Here is a 27,064-nt window from a genome sequence, read left to right as displayed (position 1 = left end):
ATTTCACATGGCCCTATGCAAACTGAAAGGGAGATGAATGATCGTTTGTCGCCCCATTCGCTTTACATATCCTGTGCTTCCAGTAAACGTTTGGCCCCAATAATTGACCCAACCCCCCGCCTGTGTAAGGCCCTCAGAAGCACACTCACCATCTATAAACATACAACTAACAAAAGTTTGCTAAACAACTAGACCTCACCACAACCGATGACCCCGAGGTCAACCTGACATTACTGAGTCACTAAATGGAAACCAGGAAGACAATGTGATCAGTCATGGTCTCTGTAGACCACAAAGCAGATAATGTTTAATAGGTGATGTATGCGACACAGATACCGAGACATAACTACAGTATGATGCACGCTCCCAGACAGGCCAAATAAGGCCCTGCGCCCCTCACTTTACCCCAGGAACACCGCCCAATGTAGACATCAAAGATATCCATAGGCTCACTCCACAGAGGCCAATAGATTGCCCTTTTGGCCTTCACCAGACCTGTATAAAAAAGGGGTGCAGACTGGGCTTTCCTATACAATTGGGCATGGCAACAAATATACCGTGTGGTATACAGGTTAAACTCGAAAAATTTGAATATCGTGCAAAGTTCATTTATTTCAGTAATGCAACTTAAAAGGTGAAACTAACATATGAGAGAGACTCATTACAGGTAAAGCGAGATATTTATCTGTTATAATTTGGATGATTATGGCTTACAGTTTATAAAAACTCAAAGTCACAATCTCAGGTACCCTTTTCTCAGGGGGTATGGGATTAATTAGCTGACTAGTGTGAGACCCTTTGAGCCTAGAATATTGAACCTTTTCACAAAATTCGAATTTTAAGCTGCATTAATGCAATTCCTTTTAATTTGCATTACTGAAATAAACTTTTGCACGATACTCTAATTTTTCGAATGTCACCTGTATGTATTTTTACACCTGTAATTAATGGGCAGTGTATGCCCCTACAAGCCTGTACAGTGATGTACATCAGAGACTTCTGTCTGAGGTAGATCATAAGATCCTGCAGAGCTCAGAAACACAGTGTGCACAGGGCCTAAAGATGGCCATACACATTAGATCTAGGACGCCCATAAGGTGGGTTCAGATAACCATCTAACGTGTATAAAGCCTCGCCGGAGATAAGGATCAGTCATGTTGGATTTCAACTGTCCGATCCTTTGGTCCTCACAAGATAAGGTGCTGACAGAGATGTATGGCAGGGTCTTTCTCCCCTCTCTGCATTCATTATATGTGCTTGGCCGAGGAGAGAATGCAAATGTATGGGGAGATCGATAGAGATAGCTGGAGCGGAGGTCACACGTCCACTGGATGGACACCAAACTCACAAAGTTCTGCCCCTAGAATAGACAGGTTATGGGCTCCTCACACATGGATGGACTTTATTGGATTACAATTTTCCAAGACTCATTTGGACGTGTGCACCCAGAACCCTCCTTATGGGGGACAGATCCCTCTCGCCCAGTGTCCAGATTAACCCCGGCCTCTGGCCCGGCCCCCCAGATTAGCCCCGGCCACTGACCTGCCGCCCAGATTAGCCCCGGCCACTGACCCGGCCCCCCAGATTAGCCCCGGCCACTGACCGGCCCTCCAGATTAGCCCCGGCCACTGACCGGCCCTCCAGATTAGCCCCGGCCACTGACCGGCCCCCCAGATTAGCCCCGGCCACTGACCGGCCCCCCAGATTAGCCCCGGCCACTGACCGGCCCTCCAGATTAGCCCCGGCCACTGACCGGCCCTCCAGATTAGCCCCGGCCACTGACCGGCCCTCCAGATTAGCCCCGGCCACTGACCGGCCCTCCAGATTAGCCCCGGCCACTGACCGGCCCTCCAGATTAGCCCCGGCCACTGACCGGCCCTCCAGATTAGCCCCGGCCACTGACCGGCCCTCCAGATTAGCCCCGGCCACTGACCGGCCCTCCAGATTAGCCCCGGCCACTGACCGGCCCTCCAGATTAGCCCCGGCCACTGACCGGCCCTCCAGATTAGCCCCGGCCACTGACCGGCCCTCCAGATTAGCCCCGGCCACTGACCGGCCCTCCAGATTAGCCCCGACCTGCCGTTCAGAATAGCCCTGGCTCCTGCACAAGGAGGCACTTCCTCTGCTGCACACAGTGATGTCACTGCTCACACAGGTAGCTACTTGTACATCACACGCATTAAGTGTTTACTGTCTAGGCTAACACAAACAGCCCCAGCACCATCTATTAGATTGCAAGCTCTTGGGCACAGAGTCGCAGTGATTGACACGGCTGATGACATAGGCTCACAGCTAGGGCGACCTGCTACACATGTATTCACCCGTACATATACGGCTATGGTGCCCCCCCACTGGGTTCACTCACCGGGCCGGATAATAAAGCAGCGCTCCCGATCTGATCTCCCGCTGATGTCCTATTAGCAATATGTCCGCTGACTTGTAACTGCTGCCGCCACCGATTCACACCGTGTTCAGTTATCGGTAAGATTTCCATCCAAGTCCAATTGCAATCCGTTCCCGCAACGTCCAGATTCTTTCTTTCCCCACTCTCAGCCTCCCTCTCTATTCTTTCTCTTCCCCCTCGATACCCCGACTTTAGTTACAAGCCAGCCTCCGCTACACGCTCATTGGTCAGCAGGCCGCGGGAGGTGGGCATAGAGACGGAAAGAGGAATTGTCATTGGATGACAAACACGTCAATATAATTCGGCAACTGCCACCTCCCCCTTCGCGTCCAAAGCTCAGCATGTCGACAGACATGAGCCTGTCAATCACAAAGCGATGTCTCGCAAACCTGTTGGGATTGGCTGAATTCTTACGGGAGGGAACGCCCTCTCCGAGGAGAGATGCAATGATTTCATTGGCTTGTTGCTGGATACTTGATCCCGCCCACATAATATTACAACGATATGATTGGCTTAGACGATTGTCTTTAACGACCTCACCCTTTTGCTGATTGGCTGGATGAGCTGTCAATAAAGCGCAGACTCCAGACATGGTTTACACATGTTGATGCAATTCATTTCAGAAGCCTCTGAGTCTGAGCACTTCAGGCATTTAGTGTTGCTGGTGGGAGATGGGAGCACGTGTGAAAGACCCCAAAATACCAAATGCCTATGTTCAGAGGGCTAAGGCTGGCGTTTAAATAAGGCTTTGGAGGCGGACACCAAAACACTGCTTGCCGCGTTTTGGTGTCCGTCTAACGAAACTGAGCCAAACGGATCCGTCCTGACACACAATGTAAGTCAATGGGGACGGATCAGTTTTCTATGACACAATCTGGCACAATAGAAAACGGATCCGTCCTCCATTGACTTTCAATGGTGTTCAAGACGGATCAGTCTTTGCTATGTTAGAGATAATACAAACGGATCCATTCTGAACGGATCCATCTGTGCAGATCCATGACGGATCCGCACCAAACGCGAGTGTGAAAGTAGCCTAAGGCTCTGTTCAGATTAGTCTTTTCTGCGTTGTTTTTATTTACACTGCGTGCAGAATTATTAGGCAAATGAGTATTTTGACCACATCATCCTCTTTATGCATGTTGTCTTACTCCAAGCTGTATAGGCTCGAAAGCCTACTACCAATTAAGCATATTAGGTGATGTGCATCTCTGTAATGAGAAGGGGTGTGGTCTAATGACATCAACACCCTATATTAGGTGTGCATAATTAGTAGGCAACTTCCTTTCCTTTGGCAAAATGGGTCAAAAGAAGGACTTGACAGGCTCAGAAAAGTCAAAAATAGTGAGATATCTTGCAGAGGGATGCAGCACTCTTAAAATTGCAAAGCTTCTGAAGCGTGATCATCGAACAATCAAGCGTTTCATTCAAAATAGTCAACAGGGTCGCAAGAAGCGTGTGGAAAAACCAAGGCGCAAAATAACTGCCCATGAACTGAGAAAAGTCAAGCGTGCAGCTGCCAAGATGCCACTTGCCACCAGTTTGGCCATATTTCAGAGCTGCAACATCACTGGAGTGCCCAAAAGCACAAGGTGTGCAATACTCAGAGACATGGCCAAGGTAAGAAAGGCTGAAAGACGACCACCACTGAACAAGACACACAAGCTGAAACGTCAAGACTGGGCCAAGAAATATCTCAAGACTGATTTTTCTAAGGTTTTATGGACTGATGAAATGAGAGTGAGTCTTGATGGGCCAGATGGATGGGCCCGTGGCTGGATTGGTAAAGGGCAGAGAGCTCCAGTCCGACTCAGACGCCAGCAAGGTGGAGGTGGAGTACTGGTTTGGGCTGGTATCATCAAAGATGAGCTTGTGGGGCCTTTTCGGGTTGAGGATGGAGTCAAGCTCAACTCCCAGTCCTACTGCCAGTTTCTGGAAGACACCTTCTTTAAGCAGTGGTACAGGAAGTAGTCTGCATCCTTCAAGAAAAACATGATTTTCATGCAGGACAATGCTCCATCACACGCGTCCAAGTACTCCACAGCGTGGCTGGCAAGAAAGGGTATAAAAGAAGAAAATCTAATGACATGGCCTCCTTGTTCACCTGATCTGAACCCCATTGAGAACCTGTGGTCCATCATCAAATGTGAGATTTACAAGGAGGGAAAACAGTACACCTCTCTGAACAGTGTCTGGGAGGCTGTGGTTGCTGCTGCACGCAATGTTGATGGTGAACAGATCAAAACACTGACAGAATCCATGGATGGCAGGCTTTTGAGTGTCCTTGCAAAGAAAGGTGGCTATATTGGTCACTGATTTGTTTTTGTCTTGTTTTTGAATGTCAGAAATGTATATTTGTGAATGTTGAGATGTTATATTGGTTTCACTGGTAAAAATAAATAATTGAAATGGGTATATATTTGTTTTTTGTTAAGTTGCCTAATAATTATGCACAGTAATAGTCACCTGCACACACAGATATCCCCCTAAAATAGCTAAAACTAAAAACTACTTCCAAAAATATTCAGCTTTGATATTAATGAGTTTTTTGGGTTCATTGAGAACATGGTTGTTGTTCAATAATAAAATTAATCCTCAAAAATACAACTTGCCTAATAATTCTGCACTCCCTGTATACACTTCATCCCCTGACATCACCCCTGCTTTACTCCAAAACACCAGTAATTGTCTGGCAGCTGTCTCTAACATCATGTCCTCTCTGTATCTAAAACTGAACCTCTCAAAAACTGAACTTCTTGTCTTTCCCCCATCTACTAACTCACCTAAACTTGATATTTAAATTTCGGTCTGCAGCACTATCATAACTCCTGTGCAACATGCCCGCTGTCTTGGGGCCACATTTGACTCTGATCTTTCCTTTGTTCCCCATATTCAATCACTTACACGCTCTTGTCGTCTGCACCTCAAGAATATCGCCAGAATCTGCCTTTTTCTTACGGTGGAAACGGCAAAAACTCTTGTTGTTCATTCTCGTCTTGACTACTGCAACGCATTACTAATCCCTCTCACTAACCTCTCCCCCCTTCAGTCTGTTCTAAATGCTGCAGCCAGGCTCATCTATCCATCCAACCGCTACACTGATGCCACTAGTCTGTGCCAGTCACTTAACTGGTTGCCCATCCACCACAGAATACAGTTCAAACTTCTCACCCTCAGCCACAAAGCTCTCCACACATACATCTCCTCCCTCATCTCCATCTGCCACCCTACTCGTACTCTCCGTTCTGTTAGCGACCTAAGATTAATAACCTCCATAATTCGTACCTCTCACTCCCATCTTCAAGACTTTTGGAATACTCTGCCCCAGAATATTAGGTCAATTCACAACTTCTCCATCTTCAAACGTAGCTTAAAAACACATCTTTTCAGACAGGCTTATCAAGCTACCTATAATGACTTTTCCCAGACTAAACCTCTCCCCCACCAACTCCTCTGGCCTAAACTCGATCCTCTAGTAGTCCCAAACCCGAAGCAGATCGGCCGGCACCACTCCTGTCAGTTCAATAATGGCTCAAATCCTACTTATCACAATCAACTACCTTATGTGTCACCCCCAATTCCTCATAGATTGTAAGCTCTTGCGAGCAGGGCCCTGACTCCTAGTGTTTCAGTTGCATATTAGCCAGTTACGTTTGTTTTGTACATGAACCCTATGAATTTGCAAAGCGTTGCGGAATATGGTGGCGCTATATAAATACATTTTATTATTATTATTATCTTTCCTCCCTGCATTTGTGATGCACTCCTTTAGGGTCCATTCACACGTCCGCAACGTGTTTTGCGGATCCACGGAGCCGCGGATCGGCAAAACACGGACAGCGGCAATGTGCGTTCCGAATTTTGCGGACCGCACATTTCCGGCACTATAGAATATGCCTATTCTTGTCCGCAATTGCGGACAAGAATAGGACATATTCTATTTTTTTCGGGAACGGAATTGCGGACCCGGAAGTGCGGGTCCGCAATTCCGTGTCCGGCCAGCACATCCTGCTGCCCCATAGGAATGAATGGGTCCGCAATTCCATTCCGCAAAATGCGGAACAAAATTGCGGACGTGTGAATGGACCCTTAGACTGTAATGTGTGTATTTGGAAACAAATACGCACAAAACTCGGACATACTGCGGATTACAAATACTGGTGGAAATAATACACCCATGTGAATAGCTCTATTCATTAACACTAGCAGCGGATTCCGATACATAAAGTCAGGGCCGAATATGGACTGTAAATAAGCTTGTGTGGAAGAGGCCTATCCCACATGTAGTAGAGTTCCCTTTTTGGTTCTTTATTGCCCCTGAAAGCCATCTTTATATTGGTATGCAAATAAGCATAAAAGAGCTCAAGGGTCAGTAATAGGGATAAAAAACATCCTCAGTCGATTCGCATAAAACTTTGTTAGAATACTGTACAGAGCGAGCGCTCAGTACAGTATTAGAATGTATTAGCTCAGGTAAGGCGAAGTTATTACTTTGCGAAGTCTCGTGAGAAATTAATTTCTACTGTAAAAACCTTTTACCAAACTTGGAAACAAACCCGAGTTCGGTAAAAGGTTTTTAACAGTAGAAATTAATTTCTTAAGTTATTACCCAAAGTCACGCGAAACTTTGCGAAGTAATAACTTTGGCTCATAGGAGCTTATACATTCTAATACTGTACGGAGCGCATGCTCCGTACAGTATTCTAACAAAGTTTTATGTGAATCGACTTCGAAAGTTTCATCCGAAGTCGATGCGCTCATCCCTAGTCAGTACCTATTCACAACAGAGCTACCCCCTCTGAATCAGAGCCCCGCTCCTCCTCTCCCGACGTCATCAAGCAACTGCTGGACAGCTCACACTGACGTTCATCACTGCTGTGTTTGCCGCTGCGCCGTCTGGGCCCTTCTGTGGCTAGTGTTATCAACTGTGCTGCACAGCCTAGTTTTTTAACTGGGTGCCCGTGGAAAAACAGAGAAATGCACTATTTTGGTCTGTGATGTGGGTCAAACACATCCATTAAAGCATCCATGAAAACCACTGACAGAGCATAGATGGCATCAGTGCTCTGTAAGTGGTTTTTACAGACCAGTAGTAGGAGATGCTCTGTAAATCCTAGTAGTGCACCTGAAATACAGATGACACATGGACGGCAAAAAGTGGATGTACGGAACAGCAACAGGTCATTTATGGACATCTTCATGGATGAAACACTGACCATCTTGTTTCGGACATCATCACATACACAGAAGTGTAAAAGAGGCCTCAGAATTAGGCTCCATGCACACGACCATGTGCCCCCCGTGGCCGTATTGTGGCCCGCATACAGCGGGTCCACAATACACAAGCACCGGCCATGTGCATTCCACATTATGAATCGCGGACCCATACACTTGAATGGGTCCGCAATCACAGAGATGCGGAACGGAGGAACGGATCGGAACCCCACGGAAGCACTACGGTGTGCTTCCATGGTGTTTGTAGCCGTGCCTCCGCAACGCAAAAAAGTAGCGCATGCGCTCCCCCACAGTCTGTGCCTGTGCATTGCGGACTGCAATTTGTGGTCCGCAGCATGGGCACAGAGCCCTTACGTTCGTGTGCATGTAGCCTTAGGCTATTAATGTTAACGTGTGACGTGAGATATTCTCTTACCCAGTCTGGCACGGAGAGACACTACATCACGCTGGATGTTACAGTTGCTGAAGCAATCATACACTCACCTAAAGAATTATTAGGAACACCATACTAATACGGTGTTGGACCCCCTTTTGCCTTCAGAACTGCCTTAATTCTACGTGGCATTGATTCAACAAGGTGCTGATAGCATTCTTTAGAAATGTTGGCCCATATTGATAGGATAGCATCTTGCAGTTGATGGAGATTTGAGGGATGCACATCCAGGGCACGAAGCTCCCGTTCCACCACATCCCAAAGATGCTCTATTGGGTTGAGATCTGGTGACTGTGGGGGCCATTTTAGTACAGTGAACTCATTGTCATGTTCAAGAAACCAATCTGAAATGATTCGAGCTTTGTGACATGGTGCATTATCCTGCTGGAAGAAGCCATCAGAGGATGGATACATGTTCTCATTCGGTTTACGCCAAATTCGGACTCTACCATTTGAATGTCTCAACAGAAATCGAGACTCATCAGACCAGGCAACATTTTTCCAGTCTTCAACAGTCCAATTTTGGTGAGCTCGTGCAAATTGTAGCCTCTTTTTCCTATTTGTAGTGGAGATGAGTGGTACCCGGTGGGGTCTTCTGCTGTTGTAGCCCATCCGCCTCAAGGTTGTGCGTGTTGTGGCTTCACAAATGCTTTGCTGCATACCTCGGTTGTAACGAGTGGTTATTTCAGTCAACGTTGCTCTTCTATCAGCTTGAATCAGTCGGCCCATTCTCCTCTGACCTCTAGCATCCACAAGGCATTTTCGCCCACAGGACTGCCGCATACTGGATGTTTTTCCCTTTTCACACCATTCTTTGTAAACCCTAGAAATGGTTGTGCGTGAAAATCCCAGTAACTGAGCAGATTGTGAAATACTCAGACCGGCCCGTCTGGCACCAACAACCATGCCACGCTCAAGATTGCTTAAATCACCTTTCTTTCCCATTCTGACATTCAGTTTGGAGTTCAGGAGATTGTCTTGACCAGGACTACACCCCTAAATGCATTGAAGCAACTGCCATGTGATTGGTTGACTAGATAATTGCATTAATGAGAAATAGAACAGGTGTTCCTAATAATTCTTTAGGTGAGTGTATAATGCTCAGTGAGTATCATGCATGGATAGGGGTGACTGCACATGGTGCCAATTTATGTGTAGAAAATCTGCATGAAATCTGCACAAAAACAGCACAAAGAAATGTACATAAATCCACATTATTGTAGTTTTTTTGTGCGATATTTGATGCAAATGTTCAGCAGATCTCACCTCTGCATTGAAAAGGGTGAAATCCACACAAGAAAAACGCAACAACATGCTGCAGGTTTCAAAATCCACAATGCCGGAGGTCAGTGGCATAACAAGAAATGACTGGGCCCCACAGCAAAATTTTGAATGCCGCTCCCCCCCACCACCACAGCAACTTTTTTGCAAACCTCTTCTCCTGTGGCTAGTCTAGATCATTCCCTTAGATGAAGACCGGCAGCCACTCCATCGGTTTCCTACACATATATACTGTATATAATGTCATTGTATAAAACTGTTGAGGAGGTCCTGCCAATAAAATCTTAGTCCTCCTCCTGGGTGGGAGCCTTCTGAGTTTGGGCCCCAAAGAAGCCAATTCCCCTGCTTTCGCTATAGCTACACCCCTACCAGAGGTCAATTTCCACACCTAAGTAAAGAGCAAAGTGTACATGAGATTTGTCTGATCTCATATACTTTGCTGGGACTGTATTACGCTGCGTTTTTTACGCACAAAAATCTGCATGGAAAAACACACACCCTAAGGTCGCCTCCACACGAGTGCGGGTGAACGTACATAAGATCCACACAGATTTATGTGCTTTTCTGCAGCATATCCGCACCAAAATCTGCAATTTTAACCGGTTTTTGGTACCCATTTGATGCAATTTTGACGCAGATCTCACCCTTCATTGGAAAAGGGTGAAATCCACAGCTAAAACCAAAAGCGTACCGTAATTGATAAGCTGTAAATTTGAAAATCCGCACAGAAAGTCAATTTTAGACTCCTGTCTTAATATCCCCTATAGCTGGTGGTGGATTGTCGAAGTTATGTAGAGGCGCCGGCCTCTACATAACTCTGGCGTATCCACCGCTGCTTCTAAATGTAAGATATCTTTTTTGCTGTCTTACATTTAGGCCTCTTTCATACGACCGTCTTTTTTTTTCCGTTAACAGGCCATTTTTTGTGTTCCGCATACGGAACCATTCATTTCAATGGTTCAGCAAAAAGAAGGAATGTACTCCGTATGCATTCCATTTCCGTATTTCCGTTTTTCCGTTCCGTTGAAAGATAGAACATGTCCTATTATTGCCCGCAAATCACGTTCCGTGGCTCCATTCAAGTCAATGGGTCTGCAAAAAAAACGGAACACATACGGAAATGCATCCGTATGTCTTCCGTATCCGTTCCATTTTTGCTGAACCATTTATTGAAAATGTTATGCCCAGCCCAATTTTTTCTATGTAATTACTGTATACTGTATATGCCATACGGAAAAACAGAACGGAAAAACGGAACAGAAACGGAAACAAAAAACGGGACATTGAATCCGTTAAAAACGGACTGCAAAACACTGAAAAAGCCATACGGTCGTGTGAAAGAGGCCTTAGACCATTTTCTACACCTTAACCAGGCATAGAAAATGATGAATGAGTCGGGCCTGCCGGACCATCCCCTTCCCCACCCACCCCATGCCCACTTTTTTAGACCTGGCGTGAGCTGGGAATAAGTCGCAGATTCTGCCGCACCGCGTCGTGCAACGGAATCTGGGCCAGATATATGCCACAAAAGTAGTGTATATCTGGTCATAAATGACCCTAATAGTTAGTAAGGCCAAAAAAAAGACATCTGTCCATCCAGTTCGGCCTGTTATCCTGCAAAGTGGATCTAGTGGAAGGCAAAAAACCCCTGTGAGGTAGAAGCCAATTTTCCTCATTTTAGGGAACAAAAATTCCTTCCCACCTCCAATCAGGCAATCAGAATAACTCCCTGGATCAACGACCCCTCTCTAGTAACTATAACCTGTAATATTATTATACTCCAGAAATACGTCCAGGCCCCTCTTGAATTCCTTTATTGTACTCACCATCACCACCTCCTCAGGCAGAGAGTTCCATAGTCTCACTGCTCTTACCGTAAAGAATCCTCTTCTATGTTTGTGTACAAACCTTCTTTCCTCCAGACGCAGAGGATGTCCCCTTGTCACATTCACAGTCATGGGGATGAATAGATGATGGGAGAGATCTCTGTACTGACCCCTGATATATTTATATATAGTAATTAGATCTCCCCTCAGTCGTCTTTTTTCTAAAGTTAATAACCCTAATTTTGATAATCTTTCAGGGTACTGTAGTCCACCCATTCCAGTTATTACTTTAGTTGCCCTCCTCTGGACCCTCTCCAGCTCTGCTATGTCTGCCTTGTTCACAGGAGCCCAGAACTGTACACAGTACTCCATGTGTGGTCTGACTAGTGATTTGTAAAGTGACTTCTGGATCAAGGTCATGGGCTTAGAAGTCTTGACATTTCTTTTTCAGTAAATACTTGCCTTCCTCATAAAATATAAATTCTGAAGCTTTTTTTCCTATCACTGATCGCAGCATCTGATAGTAATAATACAGTGTAAAATAAAAATAAAAAATTTATAAAATCATACTTAACTTCCGCCGCCATCTTGATTGAAGATCTAGTGCAAAATCTCGCCCAACCCATGATGACGTTGATGACGTCATCAGGTCAGACGGCGTGGTGACATCAAACATCATGATGCATGGGATCTTCAATCAAGATGGCGACAGCCAGCTCTTTGCACTCAAACGGATGAAGTAAGTATGATTTTTTTAATTTATTTTTTTAACGCCAGTCAGGAAAAATCCATTCGTTACCAGGAAGCATGAGGAAATTCGGCTTTGCGGCAAATCGAATTTTCCCTGAAATTCGGATCGAAATCCACTTTGTGGACTTCGATTTCTCAACACTAGTCATAAGCTTAGCCAGGCTGTCTATACCTGCACCAGATTTATCAGAGGGGCTCGGGCTGGATGATAAATGTGGTGCAGGGCAGGGCCGTTTCTAGAGCCGGGCGAGGGGTGCCACCGCTCGGGGCGCTTAACATCAACAAGCAAAAGGGGGCGCTGGTCACTGGTGTTTACAGCTGATCAGCAGCAGGGCCAGGACGCAACTAATGAGCGCTTCCATTGTGGAAGTGCTCATTAGTTAAGGAGGCTGAAGGAACAGTGAGTACAGCGCTTCCAGCACTAGCTGCACTCACCGCTGGTCCTCTTCTCTATGGCTGCAGTATTTTCTGGGATAGAGCAGCCTGTGCAGTGTGTGTGAGAGAGGAGGAAGGGCCTGTGGGAGCTCATCAGCAAGGAGGCGGGGCTAGTGTGAGAAGAGGACAAGGCACTGAGGGCTGTGTGGGGGAGGAGGGAGGAGGAGCTATCTGGGGAGTAGTCAGGTAGCTGACCTGTGAGGAACTTTCTTCACAGTGAGTGCAAACCATAATGTAAATGTGATGGAGCCTGTGCATGAGGGATATATAGTGTATGAGGGGGCTCAGTACATGAGGGGAGATGGGGGGGTGCTCAGTACATGAGGGGAGATGCAGGGGGGGTGCTCAGTACATGAGAGGAGATGGGGGGGCTCAGTACATGAGGGGAGATGGGGGGCTCAGTACATGAGGGGAGATGCAGGGGGGGTGCTCAGTACATGAGAGGAGATGGGGGGGCTCAGTACATGAGGGGAGATGCGGGGGAGTGCTCAGTACATGAGGGGAGATGCTGGGGTGGTGCTCAGTACATGAGGGGAGATGCTGGGGTGGGTGCTCAGTACATGAGAGGAGATGGGGGGGCTCAGTACATGAGGGGAGATGCTGGGGGGTGCTCAGTACATGAGGGGAGATGCTGGGGGGTGCTCAATACATGAGGGGAGATGCGGGAGGGGGGGGGTGCTTAGTACATGAGGGGAGATCCTGGGGGTGCTCAGTACATGAGGGGAGATGCTGGGGTGGTGCTCAGTACATGAGGGGAGATGCTGGGGGGGGGGTGCTTAGTACATGAGGGGAGATGGTGGGGGAGTGCTCAGTACATGAGAGGAGATGCTGTGGAGGATGGGGGTGCTCAGTTTATGAGGGGAGATGCTGTGGAGGATGGGGGTGCTCAGTGTATGAGGGGAGATACTGTGGAGGATGGGGGTGCTCAGTGTATGAGGGGAGATGCTGTGGAGGATGGGGGTGCTCAGTGTATGAGAGGAGATGCTGTGGAGGATGGGGGTGCTCAGTGTATGAGGGGAGATACTGTGGAGGATGGGGGTGCTCAGTGTATGAGGGGAGATACTGTGGAGGATGGGGGTGCTCAGTGTATGAGGGGAGATACTGTGGAGGATGGGGGTGCTCAGTGTATGAGGGGAGATACTGTGGAGGATGGGGGTGCTCAGTGTATGAGGGGAGATGATGTGGAGGATGGGGGTGCTCAGTGTATGAGGGGAGATACTGTGGATGATGCGGGTGCTCAGTGTATGAGGGGAGATACTGTGGATGATGGGGGTGCTCAGTGTATTGGCAGCGCACAGCTCCAGGACGTATTGCACATAGGAGCACACTATGACCCGGCGCTGTGTGATGTCAGGACATAGTGCAGCACTGGCGCCAGGACACAGCGCTAAACCAAGAGCGATGGCGTCTGGAGGAGAAGCAGAGAGGGCAGTATACACCATATATATATATATATTTTTTTTTCTAGTCTGATGGCTGCATTTAATGTACTAGAGGAGAGAGATGGAGGTTATAGGGGGCAACAGGGGTCTGAATAAATTTTAGGTCTGTATAAATTTGTTGGCTGATCTGTATGAATTTGGGGGTTGTTCTGGGGTCTGAATGGATTTGGGGCTGACTTGGGGTCTAATCTGGAGTCTGTATGAATTTGGGGGCTGATCTGGAATCTGGATATATTTTGAGATTTGGTCTGGAGGTCTGCATCATTAATTTTGGGATCTCATGTGGGCTCTGTGTTAGGCATCATGCACATGACCATATTTTGTTTCCGTGTCCGATCCATTTTTTTTGCGGATAGGATGCGGACCCATTCATTTCAATGGGTCCGCAAAAAACGCGGACAGCACACCGTGTGCTGTCCGCATCAGTATGTCCGTTCCGTTGCTGCGCAAATAAAATAGTGCATGTCCTATTTTTTTCTAGTTTGCGGACAAGGATAGGCATTATTACAATGGATCTGCAAAAAAAACTGATCCGTCATCCGTTTTTTTGCGGATCCGCAATTTGCGGACCACAAAGCACATACGGTCGTGTGCATGTAGCCTTAAGAAGGGTTTATCCAGCCATGTAAAATTCATTTTCTAAAACTGATTTGAATGTGATAATAAAAGTAGTGATCCATCTCTGATCCCTGCCGCACTCCTTCCACTGCTTCCCGTGTCTTCGCTGCTCTATGTACTTCTATGTCCCCCTCCACTGAGACATGAGACCACTGCAGCCAGTGATTGAGAAGTGAGCGCTGGGATCAAAAAAGTTTCACTATTTTTATTATTTTATCATGTTCTGAGCAGTTTTAAAGCAAACTAATGTAGGTCTATGGGGCAGCACCTGGCATAGTATTGGTGGACACTACAGGGTGGCAGTGTTAAAAGGGGCAACTATATAGGGAGGTTATTTGCTATAGAGGGTCGGGGTGGACTGCAGAAACAACAAGCCAAAGTCAAAAGTATAAGCTGAATTTCCTGGTCCCTAATGCAAAATCGGTAACAGACCTCCTCTACCCTGCACCATTTATTAATACTGGTGTCTTTTTATGTGGCAGAGGGGGCTGCACCCCTGGCCGAAGATGTGTGTGCCTGAGCTTCTGGAAACAAACTGAAAAGAAAAGGAAAGTGAACAAACTGAGATGTGTGGAGACTTTAAACGTGAATGGGGGGGGGGGGGGGGGGGGGGGGCTTTTGTATTGTTCGCCATGTTGACAAAGTTCCCTAGAAACTGCCCTGGTGCAAACACTTCTCTCTGACTCTTTACTCACTATTGCTTGGCTTTGTTTGTGACAGAATTTTATGCAATTTTAGTGCAAAAGTCACATTTTATACCACATTCCTTTCCTTTGAAGGCCCACCCCAAATCAGAAAAAGTTGTACTATGTACAATCCATAGTTAGAAAAAGGAAGATATGTCCAGCTTGTCTTGATGGAATCCAAAAGCACTTTATTTAATGTTCAAAATAAAATCATCCAGGTACAGAATGCAAAGTCTACGCGGTCCGGGCAGGGAAATATTAGCCCTTACTCATGACTGTGTACAATCCATAGTTGCACCGATTTGCGCCACTTTCTATACAGATTCATTCTAGGCACAGACACATTAGTAAATCTTGGGTTTGTTTTTTGGTGTGTTTTTTTTGCACCTGGTTGAGATAAAGCTCAGTCTCCACCATTTGTACACCTTTATTCATCTTTTTTTATGCTCCTATTGGCTACATATGTTTTAGGCCGCATGCACGCGGCCGTTCTATGCATTGGGGACTGCAATTGTGGTCCCCAATGCACAGGCAACATCCGTGCAGTGGGCCGGACCCATTCATCATGTCATATTTATTTGCGGTGCGGAACAACGGAAAGAAACACCACAGAAGCACTCCGTAGTGCTTGCAGTGTTCCGTTCCGTGACTCCGTTCCGCAAGTGAATGCGTGGTGCACACGGCTGGCGGCCGTGGAATGCCGACCCCCCGTTTGCAGGCCACAATACGGCCACAGCCACCCAACGGCCGTGTGCATGAGGCCTTAAGAAAGGAAGAAAAATTTGTCATATAGACCACAGAAGGACGGATATAAAAAAAAATAATCATATTTTTTCATAAATTAGATCAGTGTGTCACAATCTTTGGAAACTCAGTGCTCCATTTACCGAAATGAAGGGGTCAGCAAGATGTCTACTATATCATTTCTCATAATTGCCCCTACTACTTCTATAATTGCCAGTTATTACCAGGAACAAATCTTGCCTAAAACAACTGCAGAAAAACCACATATTCAGATAATATTATAGCTCCTCTGTGCCACACCTCGGCGAGGCTGGGCAGGAACTGAAAAGCAAGCCTGTCAAGCAAACCACATTAACCCATAATGATTTGTGCTTCTAAATAAAGAACCCGGAGACGGACATGACAGTCATTGTAGTTAAAAAAAGTACTTCACTGAATTAATTATGTCCTGTGTGTGAGGCACCTTTCATTTACATTTGGGACCTAACACTCATATAGTGTAGTTTAAGGCGTGTTCACACCAGCGCTAGTCATTTCCATTGTTCTGCTGTTAGAGGAGCAGAACAACAAAAATAATGGAAGTGCCAGATCGGCACATAACTAAAACTAAAGGAGCCAAACAGATCCCATTGATTATAAATCATTTGGTTACTGTTACTGGTGTCCTCATTTTAGCAGAAAAAATGCCTACATGCAGGACCTTTTTGTCCTCTTTTTTTAGTAGAATCTGAAACGGAAGACCTGAAAGGAAACCTCCAACACAGATGTGAACAAGCGTAATTTTCCTATCTTAGGCTACATGCACATGACCATATGTATTTTCTGGCCCTCAAACTGTGGTTCCGCAAAAAAATGAATAGCATCCATATACCATCTGATGGTACCATCTGATTTGCAGATCTATTGACTTGAATGGGTCCATGGACCGCATTTTGTGGACCAGAACAGGACATGTTCTATAACTTGTAGAACAGACATATGGATGCGGACAGCACACGGATGACATCCATGGATTTTAGGCCGCAAAAAACATACAGTCGCATGTATGAGACTTAAGGCACATATGTAGACATACCAAATGTCTTATTATGCCATCTAAAGGCAGCAAATGTGAGAGAAAACATATAAGCACCATCCGGATTTTATGCCACTCAGATCTGTGCATCTCAACATGTAAGAAATTAACGCTCAGCCGATAATTGTCCACAATAAAGGCCGACTTCAGCCAGGGATTGACTGTGCGTATATTTCCTGAATGTTGAAAATATAAAAAATTGGATTCCATAGTACTTGACAACTTCTAAAGGGGTTCCCCAAGACTAAATCAGACCTCCAGACATGGCCGACCCGCAGTGGTAATGATACTCACCTGGTTACGGTTGCTCGATTTGGGCTTTGTGGTTCCAAGACTGACAGTTCTGCCAATATCAACATCTGTCGACAAGAAGACACGTGACCACTGCAGCCAATCACAGACCACAGTAGTGACCTAATCCCCATGTGATGTCAAATGTGATGCAAGGGGAGCAGGTTACCACTGCAGCCTGTGATTGGCTGCAGCGGTGATGTGTCCCTCCGTTCATGGATGTTGATATTGGTGTCAAAGGGGAGTGGAAACGCCTGTCCGGGAGCCACACAGACCAAATTCAGAGGCGGGGACCAGGTGAGTATCATCATCAGCGCGGGTCGGCCACATCTGGACGTCTGATTTCGTTTCAGAATAACCCTTTTGGTCTACTTTCACACTGGCGTTTTGGCTTTCTGTTTGTGAGATCCGTTCAGGGCTCTCACAAGCGGTCCAAAACGAATCAGTTTGCATTCTAATGCACACAGAATGGAAAAGGATCCGCTCAGAATGCATCAGTTTGCCTCCGTTCCGTCTCCATTCCGCTTTGGGGGCGGACAACAAAACGCTGCTTCGTCTGATGAAACTGAGCCAAACGGATCCATCCTGACACACAATGTAAGTCAATGGGGACGGATCCGTTTTCACTGACACAACCTGGCACAATAGAAAATGGATCCGTCTCCCATTGACTTTCAATGGTGTTCAAGACGGATCCGTCTTGGCTATGTTAAAGATAATACAAACGGATCCGTTCTGAACGGATGCAGACGGTTGTATTATCTGAACGGATCCGTCCATGACGGATCCACACAAAACGTGAGTGTAAAAGTAGCCTAAATGGCTAACTGAAAAGTTGACAAAATTAAAGTTTTCAGACACAGTATCTAAAGATTTGCATATTTATACACAACAGTTCATAGGAATAGTGAAGTAGATAAGTGATGTAAAGCAGATCAATATGAGGAGTGAACAGACATTTGTAGCAGTAAATTGTTCTAGCAGTTACAGATAAGAAGTGTGAAACTTTTATTGTCCCCTGATATATATCCAGTCTATGAATTTCAATAACCCAGGAGGTCCATAAAAATACATGCAAAGCATTCATTCCTGATGGCAAGAGTCGTCATGACCTTGTATTCTCAGACTCTCCTGTCTTTCTTAGATTTAAAATTCCCTTCTTTTTTTTTAAATAAGCTTTTATTTCAGGGAAAGAAAAAAATTACAATACATGCATACTGTATATACATGACATTTAGAAAACATTATAGCGATCTGACAATCTATTCATGACAAATAAATATTTTCTTTCTTCCCCTTTTTTCCCCCTTTAATTCTTTCCCCCTTGCCCCCCCCCCCCCCCCCCCCCCCCCACAGTAGCCAATACATTTTAAAATTCCCTTTTAACATCAAGACATTCATTGTAGCTGGCCAGCTAAGGCTACTTTCACACTGGCGTTTTGGCTTTCCGTTTGTGAGATCCGTTCAGGGCTCTCACAAGCGGTTCAAAACGGATCAGTTTTGCCCTAATGCATTCTGAAAGGAAAAGGATCCGCTCAGAATGCATCAGTTTGCCTCTGTTCCGTTTCCATTCCGCTTTGGAGGCGGACAACAAAACGCTGCTTGCAGCGTTTTGGTGTTTGACGAAACTGAGCCAAAGTCAATGGGGACGGATCCGTTTTCTATGACACAATCTGGCACAATAGAAAACGGATCCGTCCTCCATTGACTTTCAATGGTGTTCAAGATGGATCCGTCTTGACTATGTTAAAGATATACAAACGGATCCGTTCTAAATGGATGCAGACAGTTGTATTATCTGAACGGATCCGTCTGTGCAGATCCATGACGGATCTGCACCAAACGCGAGTATGAAAGTAGCCTAAGACCTGTCCTAGGTTGCTAATATAGCTTGTGTGTTTATACAGCTACACCTGCCAATAACCTTAATACAGTTCCTATGTTTGTGTGTTAAAGACAAAATCAGAGTTATTTACAGTGACTTCATGTTTGGATGTCATATAACTGTTATATATATTGTGTTCACAGAAGTGATAATATGAAATATGCCTTTAAGATTCATTGTATGGATGTGAGGTAAGCTCAATGACACAGCAGAAACAACAGAAAGCAATCACAGCCAACCCCACACAAGGCTTGTATGGGAAATTCCCCTATCAGGAGCATCTGGAATCATTATTCACCAGAGAAAGAAGCTGAACAGACACACACTACACTAAGAGCTGTGTTTTATGGAAGCAGAGAGGTCAAAATAGGTATTTTAAACAGTTATATAATGTTCTTACTGTTAATATAGTGATTAGAACTGTATACTGAACCAGTTATATGTGTGTTTACTTACAGTTCCACCAATTGCAAACTACAAAGTTCACAATCCAAATTCAAATTCCATATTGCAATCCAAATGTCACGGCGGACGTGCACTCAGACTAACAGATAAACCACCAACCAGGCTCTAGGCGAGAGGCAGGGGAAAGGGTCACCTCCTAGCTAATCCCTGACCTCTCTCCCTGCACTGCTCAGCCCACATGCAGACCTTGGTGGTAGGTATAATGTGTCCCCGTGCCTGGGCTGAAACACCCTAAATTCCCTGAGATGGTGAAGAGGGGAAATAGGAGCAGCCTGCTCGCACAGAACCTCCGCACATAGTCAGGGCGGGGCATGACACCAAATTGCATTCAACCATACCCGATCATACTCAACCAATCTTCAAATAGTTACTGCTAACTGCATACTGCAAATTGCGACCAAATTCAGCAAGTGAACTATTAGTTAGACCTCAGATATACCTCTCAGAGAGATCATAAAGTGCTTAAATAACTTAAAGTGAGAGTACAGATACTGAAGAGAGAAAAATATCCATTTTATGTTGAATGACAAGATTGAACAGTTGAACCACCATCTTATGTATACTGATATTTTGTTATATCTTTTCAACACGTGTTTTGTACATGGACTATCTGCTGCAGAGGTGGCAGTGTCATATATGAAGAAAAGTTGAAGTTAATAAATAAGTTATTTCAAGCATTTGGGGTGCTCTTTACACCTACTCTTTATGGTAAGAGCAGTGAGACTATGGAACTCTCTGCCTGAGGAGGTGGTGATGGTGAGTACAATAAAGGAATTCAAGAGGGTCGTATTTCTGGAGCGTAATAATATTACAGGCTATAGCTACTAGAGAGGGGTCGTTGATCCAGGGAGTTATTCTGATTGCCTGATTGGAGTCGGGAAGGAATTTTTTATTCCCCTAAAGTGGGGAAAATTGGCTTCTACCTCACAGGTTTTTTTTTTCCTTTCTCTGGATCAACTTGCAGGATGACAGGCCGAACTGGATGGACAAATGTCTTTTTTCGGCCTTATGTAAAATGTTACTATGTTACTGTTTCCATAGAACGGTGCTAGAGGAATTACAGAGTAATAGACAGTCTGGTTAGACTAAAAGTCAGAGATATGAAAATGATTCTAATGCCACAGCGCAAAAGGCACTTTATAGTGCTGCGCCTGCCACATTCATGTCTGTGATGTTGTGGTCTTGGCTGCAAAAGTGTTTCTGTACAAGCAGATCTTTTCTTTCTTTTTTTTATTGTGTAGCGATGAGGGTTCATTCTTGTTCTAAGCTTTTGACCAATTTCACCAACATAGAGACCCCCAGTAGGAAATTTGGTACATATAATCAAGTAAACCACATTTAGCATGATGTAGTTGAAGGTACCTGGGATCTTGTGCTTCTGATGTGTATTAGGAATGTGTACCTTGTCAGTAGTCATTATGTACTAGCAGGTCTTACATTTTTTATTAGTTGCATGGGAATGTCCCTGCTGTTGTTAGAGAGGATAGTGATGTTTCTGAGATTAGGGTGCTACATGTTTACAGACCCAACTTCTGCTGTGTATGTACGGCAGATGTTGGGAAGGGATTACTCATATATAATGAGCCCCCTCTAGTGTTGGCAGAAATAACTTTAGCTTTTAACTCAATGGGGCACATTTTTCTATGTGGGAATCTTTAAAGTCAGTTCTACACGACAGGTTTAATGAGACGCACAGGACTGAGGAAAAATTTGGACGAGGTGCTGCCAGTAAAAGAGGATCCGCCCTTCCTCTAAGGTGAATAAATAATGTTAAAAATATATACTGGGCACTCTCACTTATGTAGAATCATATATTTTATTTAGAACATGTAAGGTGAAGTACAATCAAATATTTTAAAAACACATATAAAATACAATCAAGCAATATAAGAACACATGGATAAAATAAAAATAGAATAAATGATAAGCCCAGTGGTGGATAGGTTGGGGATGGTAAAAAATCAGTCCATATGGAAGTCAGAAAAAATAGAAGTATAGCCCAGCTGGTGGCTTGAGCTAATATAGTAGCTAGCTTCACAAAATACTATAAGGTTCACAGTCCTGATTCGCTGGAAGAGGATAATGTAACTGTGATACAACAGAATTCACTTAGGTGAGTATACTTGCGGCGTCCCGCTAATACTCACTGTGCAGTGCGGACCCTTATGCAGGTGAACTTGGAAACAAATTGTCGTTATCAGCTACTGATATAGCAACTGAAGGATACTGTGTCTTTTCTCTGTGCCCTTGCGATCCTCTAGCTGCCGCTCCGTAATGACAAGAAGCCGGTCAGCGCTGGGACTCAAAATGCTTTTCCCCTCGTCGGTATATTATGCGACACACTCCTCGTGTGTTGGCGCTTGTAAGTCCCGGCGTCTCAGGGGTTTAGTAAGGCACGGAGTTCTCAAAGACTTTGAATTGCCGCACGGCTCTGGATAGTTCAAGCACGTACTCCTTGGGGTTGTTCCGGGGGGCTCCTCACCAAACGCGTTTCGGGGTACTTGCCCCTTCTTCAGTGGTCAGTTCTACATGAGTCTGTGTTGCTATCATTTGCACCAAATTTATCAAATGTTGCAGTGTTTGATAAATGTGGTGCATCTTTAAGTCTAACACTTCTGTATTGAGATGTTACTACACTTTCTTCGCCACACCTTTACTGGAGTAAAATAAATCTGTCGCACTTAATAAGGCTGTATTCACATATGCACAGTGAACTCTGGCAGTCTGTTCCGGCAGAGGAACAGACTGTTGGAGTTCACTGTATCCGGTATAGTCAGATACCACTGTGCACTGCTGGGTCCCCAATCACTGTAATGGGATGCGGCGGGGAACCGACCATTTTCAGCATATATGCCGGCTTTCGGCAGGACAAAAAATGAGGCATGTAGTATTTTTTGTCTGGCCAAAAGCTGGCACATATGCCGAATACAGCGACCGGATCAGAGTGCCAGAATTCACAATGCAGATATGAACCTGGCATAACTTTGGCCTACTTGAACTCGACAGGCTATCAATGTTCTTTTTACTACCTACTTTTAAAAACTAGAGGGATTGGTGTAAAATGCAAAATTTCACAAAATCTTTGCACAATTAAGCCGAAAAAATTGCAAAGCCCTTTTCTGAGGCCAGAATTTTGAAGGGCAGGGCTTGATAAACTCAGTCTACTAAGAAGCCTCTCTTAAAGGGGTTGTCCCACAAAAAAGATTCTATAGTTATTCAATAAAATATGTGTATAGCGCCATTTACTGTTTTTTTTCTTTCGTATTTCTTTGACCTGCTCACTGAGATGGCCGCACATGCTCAGTTTCACCCTTCAGTTGCCTCCTGAGCTGTGATAGGGAGAGCATGGACACGCCTCCTGAGCTGTGATAGGGAGAGCTTAGACACGCCCCCTGAGCTGCAGTAGAAAAGACACTCCCCTTGAGCTGTCAGCTTGATATAAATCTAGCAGAGCAATGAATGGGGAGATCTCTGGATCCATGTGAGGTACAGGGCTGGTTCTAGCTGTGTTAGAAAGAGATTGACATGTACTATATGATTTACATTAGTCATGGGATAACCCCTTTAAGTGTGTCCCTAACACCACTTCTGCTAGTTGTGAACATACAGATGGACTCTGCAGATATCAGAAACCCTGGTCCTATTCCCTAGATCAGTGGTGGCGAACCTATGGCATGGGTGCCAGAGGCGGCACTCGGAGCCCCCTCTGTGGGCACCCACACCCTGGAAAAAGTCTGTGGTGTACCAATATGCCTTAGACTTTTCCTGCCATTCATCAGTACAGGGTGAGCTATGAACGGCACAGGCAGCGCACTGAATGTAGGCAGGCTATTATAGCTAAATTATAAAGTACATGGAAGATATACTATTGGACTGTAGTATTCAGGGTAAATTGCAGTTTTGGGATAAATAAGTGGGTTTTGGGTTGCAGTTTGGGCACTCGGTCTCTAAAAGGTTCACCATCACTGCCCTAGATCATGTTTGCAATTATGTACAAGTTTATATTCACCCAGAGGTTAAAATAAGCCTCGTCACTGTGTGATATTTTGTCCCTTTGAATGACCTTCAGCTCTGTGTGTGGACATATTATTTTATGCAGTTTGTCACAGAGGAATTTCAGTTTGGCAGCCTCACTTGGTCATTCTTCCTGCTTTTTACAGACACCTCCCTAAAGATAACCCGATAAGCCCTGATAACATATGGTCTAATATTGAAAAGCTAATGAAGCATTTGTGACTAGCCAGGTAGGAATTTTGGATGCCAAAGGGGTAGTGGCCTTCGAGAATAACATGGACTTGTTTGGACAGATAACTTCATAGGCGTTTTCTTTTGCAACTATTACCAATTTTCCATTTTAATAACTATACGAATTACATTTTAATTGCGTGCAGGGCTGTGAGGATTTTCAGATTAGGCTTCCATGTCCGTTCCATTTTTTTCTTACGGATTGGTTGAGGACCCATTCATTTCAATGCTGTCCACATCCGTATATCCGTTCCGCGGCCCAGCCGAAAAAATAGTACATGTCCTATTGCTGTCTGTTTTGCGGACGGATAGGCATTGTTACAATGGATTCGCAAAAAAAACTGATGCCATACGGATGTCATCCGCCATACGACACATACAGTTGTGTGAATCTAGCCTTAGACTGTTTTCAGGAGTCAGGAACAGATTTTAGGGAGGGTAATAGGGGAGATTGCCCTGGGTCTCTACCACACAGTTCCATCCAGCCTTTGCAAGACATGAGAGTTTGTTAAGATTTAGGGTCCATTCACACGACCATATTTTCGATCCTCATCCAATACGCATTTATTGTGGATCAGATGCAGACCCATTCATTTCAATAGGGCCTCAAAAGATGCGGACAGCACACAGTGTCCATTCCACAGCCCTGCAAAAAAGATAGAACTCGTCTTATTCTTGTCTGTTTTGCAGACTAGAATAGGCATTTCTAATATAGGGCAGAATGTGCGGGGCCGCAAAATCCATTATGCACACGGCTGGTATCTGGGTTTTTGGACCGCAAAATGGATACGGTTTAGTGAATGGACCCTTAGGGAACGGTTTCTTTGTAGTAACTGGGGCTGCATGTGGCCCAAAAAAATAATGTAGCAGGGCCTTTACATGCTGTACATTGTTAATTGGCCAAACAATACCACAGTTTTACCTGCAAAACCAGTCATGCTAATGGTCATGTGATTTAGTGGGTAATACTGTGGTATTACCAGCAAAGTCATGCAGCCTATCAATTTGAAAACCATGCCTCACAGGTATAGGACTGGTATAAGGTCTCAAACTGGGCCAGATACATGGGCCGCATAGAGCAATTTCCACTTGCTCAAATGCATTCATTTCAAATACAGTACAATTATAGATGTATAAACAGTGGAGTAGTTCTGTACTAACAGCCCACACAGGATGCCTTATCTTCTGGATTACATATATTACACGAACACGTAAAGCACATACGTGTGTCACACTCCCCACTCCTCAGTTTTACCTCAGCCGGCCACACCTGGAAATTTCACCAAAAGCTCCCTTACTGGTGGAATGAAAGCGGTATCACTATTTTTTTTGTGGCATTCTATTCAGTTTTCAGAAATAAATTTCCCATTCTAGGACGACCCCAAAGTTAATGACCAGACACTAAAACAAATACAGACCCCAAAATTCATGCAGACTTCCAGACAGCCCCAAAATTAATACAGACCTCCAGACCAGACCCTAAAATTAATGCAGACTGCAGATCAGTCCCTAAATTCATACAGACCCCAGATTAGACCCCAAGTCAGCCTAAATTCATACAGACCCGAGATCAGCCCAAAAACTCAAACCTTAGATCAGCCCCCCAAATTGTGCAGAACACAGATTAAACCCCAAATCAACCACCAAATTCTAACAGATCCCATATCAGACTGCAATTTTAGGCATAACTGTCAGAAAGATGCGGTCCCAACTCAGGGGGCGGGGGGACACTCTCCAATTTCAAGAATGGGAGCCCCAAAGTGAATGGAGAGTAAGCAACACGTCGGCCATCCATCCATTTACTGCTATGTCAATTCTGAAAGTCCCTCAGACATTAATGGATACCATGAATGTGCAGTGTGCTATTTACAATACAGTGGTAGTGATGCCATATCAAGCTCATTACATAAATACAGCACCAGAACCAAGCTCAATACATAAATGTGTAAAGGTAAGCTGGAAGTTGTTTCACCTAAAGGGCTGCTACCACCCATCATCGCACTGCTACCACCCTATGCTCTGCGCCCCATTATATAGTGCTACATGCTCTGTGCCCCCATGCCTTTTGCTCCTTTATATAGTGCTGCATGCTCTGTGCCCCCTTATATATCAATATGTGCTTTGTACCACCATATTCTGTGCCCCTATGCTCTTTGCCCCCTCATTTAATGCTACATGCTCTTTCCCCCCTTATACAGTCAGGTCCATAAATACTGTGACATTGACACAATTCTAACATTTTTGGCTCTATACACCACCACAATGGATTTGAAATTAAATGAACAAGATGTGCCTTAACTGCAGACTGACATCTTTAATTTGAGGGCATTTACATCCAAATCATGTGAACGGTGTAGGAATTACAACAGTTTGCATATGTGCCTCCCACTTGTTAAGGAACCAAAAGTAATGGGACAATTGGCTTCTCATCTGTTCTATGGCCAGGTGTGTGTTTTTCCCTCATTTCCCTAATCTCCCCTAATTACAATGAGCAGATAAAAGGTCCAGAGTTCATTTCAAGTGTGCTATTTGCATTTGGAATCTGTTGCTGTCAACTCTCAAGATGAGATCCAAAGAGCTGTCACTATCAGTGAAGCAAGCCATCATTAGGCTGAAAAAAACAAAACAAACCCATCAGAGAGATAGCAAAAACATTAGGCGTGGCCAAAACAACTGTTTGGAACATTCTTAAAAAGAAGGAACGCACCGGTGAGCTCAGCAACACCAAAAGACCCGGAAGACCACAGAAAACAACTGTGGTGGATGACAGAAGAATTATTTCCCTGGTGAAGAAAACACTCTTCACAACAGTTGGCCAGATCAAGAACACTCTCCAGGAGGTAGGTGTATGTGTGTCAAAGTCAACAATCAAGAGAAGACTTCACCAGAGTGAATACAGAGGGTTCACCACAAGATGTAAACCATTGGTGAGCCTCAAAAACAGGAAGGCCAGATTAGAGTTTGCCAAACGACATCTAAAAAAGCCTTCACAGTTCTGGAACAACATCCTATAGACAGATGAGACCTAGATCAACTTATACCATAGTGATGGGAAGAGAAGAGTATGGAGAAGGAAAGGAACTGCTCATGATCCTAAGCATACCACCTCATCAGTGAAGCATGGTGGTGGTAGTGTCATGACGTGGGCATGGATGGCTGCCAATGGAACTGGTTCTCTTGTATTTATTGATGATATTACTGCTGACAAAAGCAGCAGAATGAATTCTGAAGTGTTTCGGGCAATATTAT

At 44.9% G+C, this 27,064-nt stretch overlaps 1 protein-coding gene across 1 annotated transcript in view; it reads right to left on the bottom strand.

The window, feature by feature from the left end:
• Positions 1-2,598, bottom strand: part of FRYL (FRY like transcription coactivator) — a 330,165-nt gene extending 327,567 nt beyond the window's left edge. The window contains exon 1 of the mRNA XM_040418890.1: positions 2,366-2,598. The gene's annotated coding sequence lies outside the window, so the exon portion shown is untranslated. The remainder of the gene's footprint in view (positions 1-2,365) is intronic.
• Between the last annotated feature and the right edge of the window lie 24,466 nt (positions 2,599-27,064).

The sequence above is a fragment of the Bufo bufo genome, chromosome 2 (assembly GCF_905171765.1).
Source record: "Bufo bufo chromosome 2, aBufBuf1.1, whole genome shotgun sequence".
NCBI classification, from domain to species: domain Eukaryota; kingdom Metazoa; phylum Chordata; class Amphibia; order Anura; family Bufonidae; genus Bufo; species Bufo bufo.
Note: the sequence above shows the minus strand (reverse complement) of the source record. Positions and strands in the feature narration are given on the sequence as shown.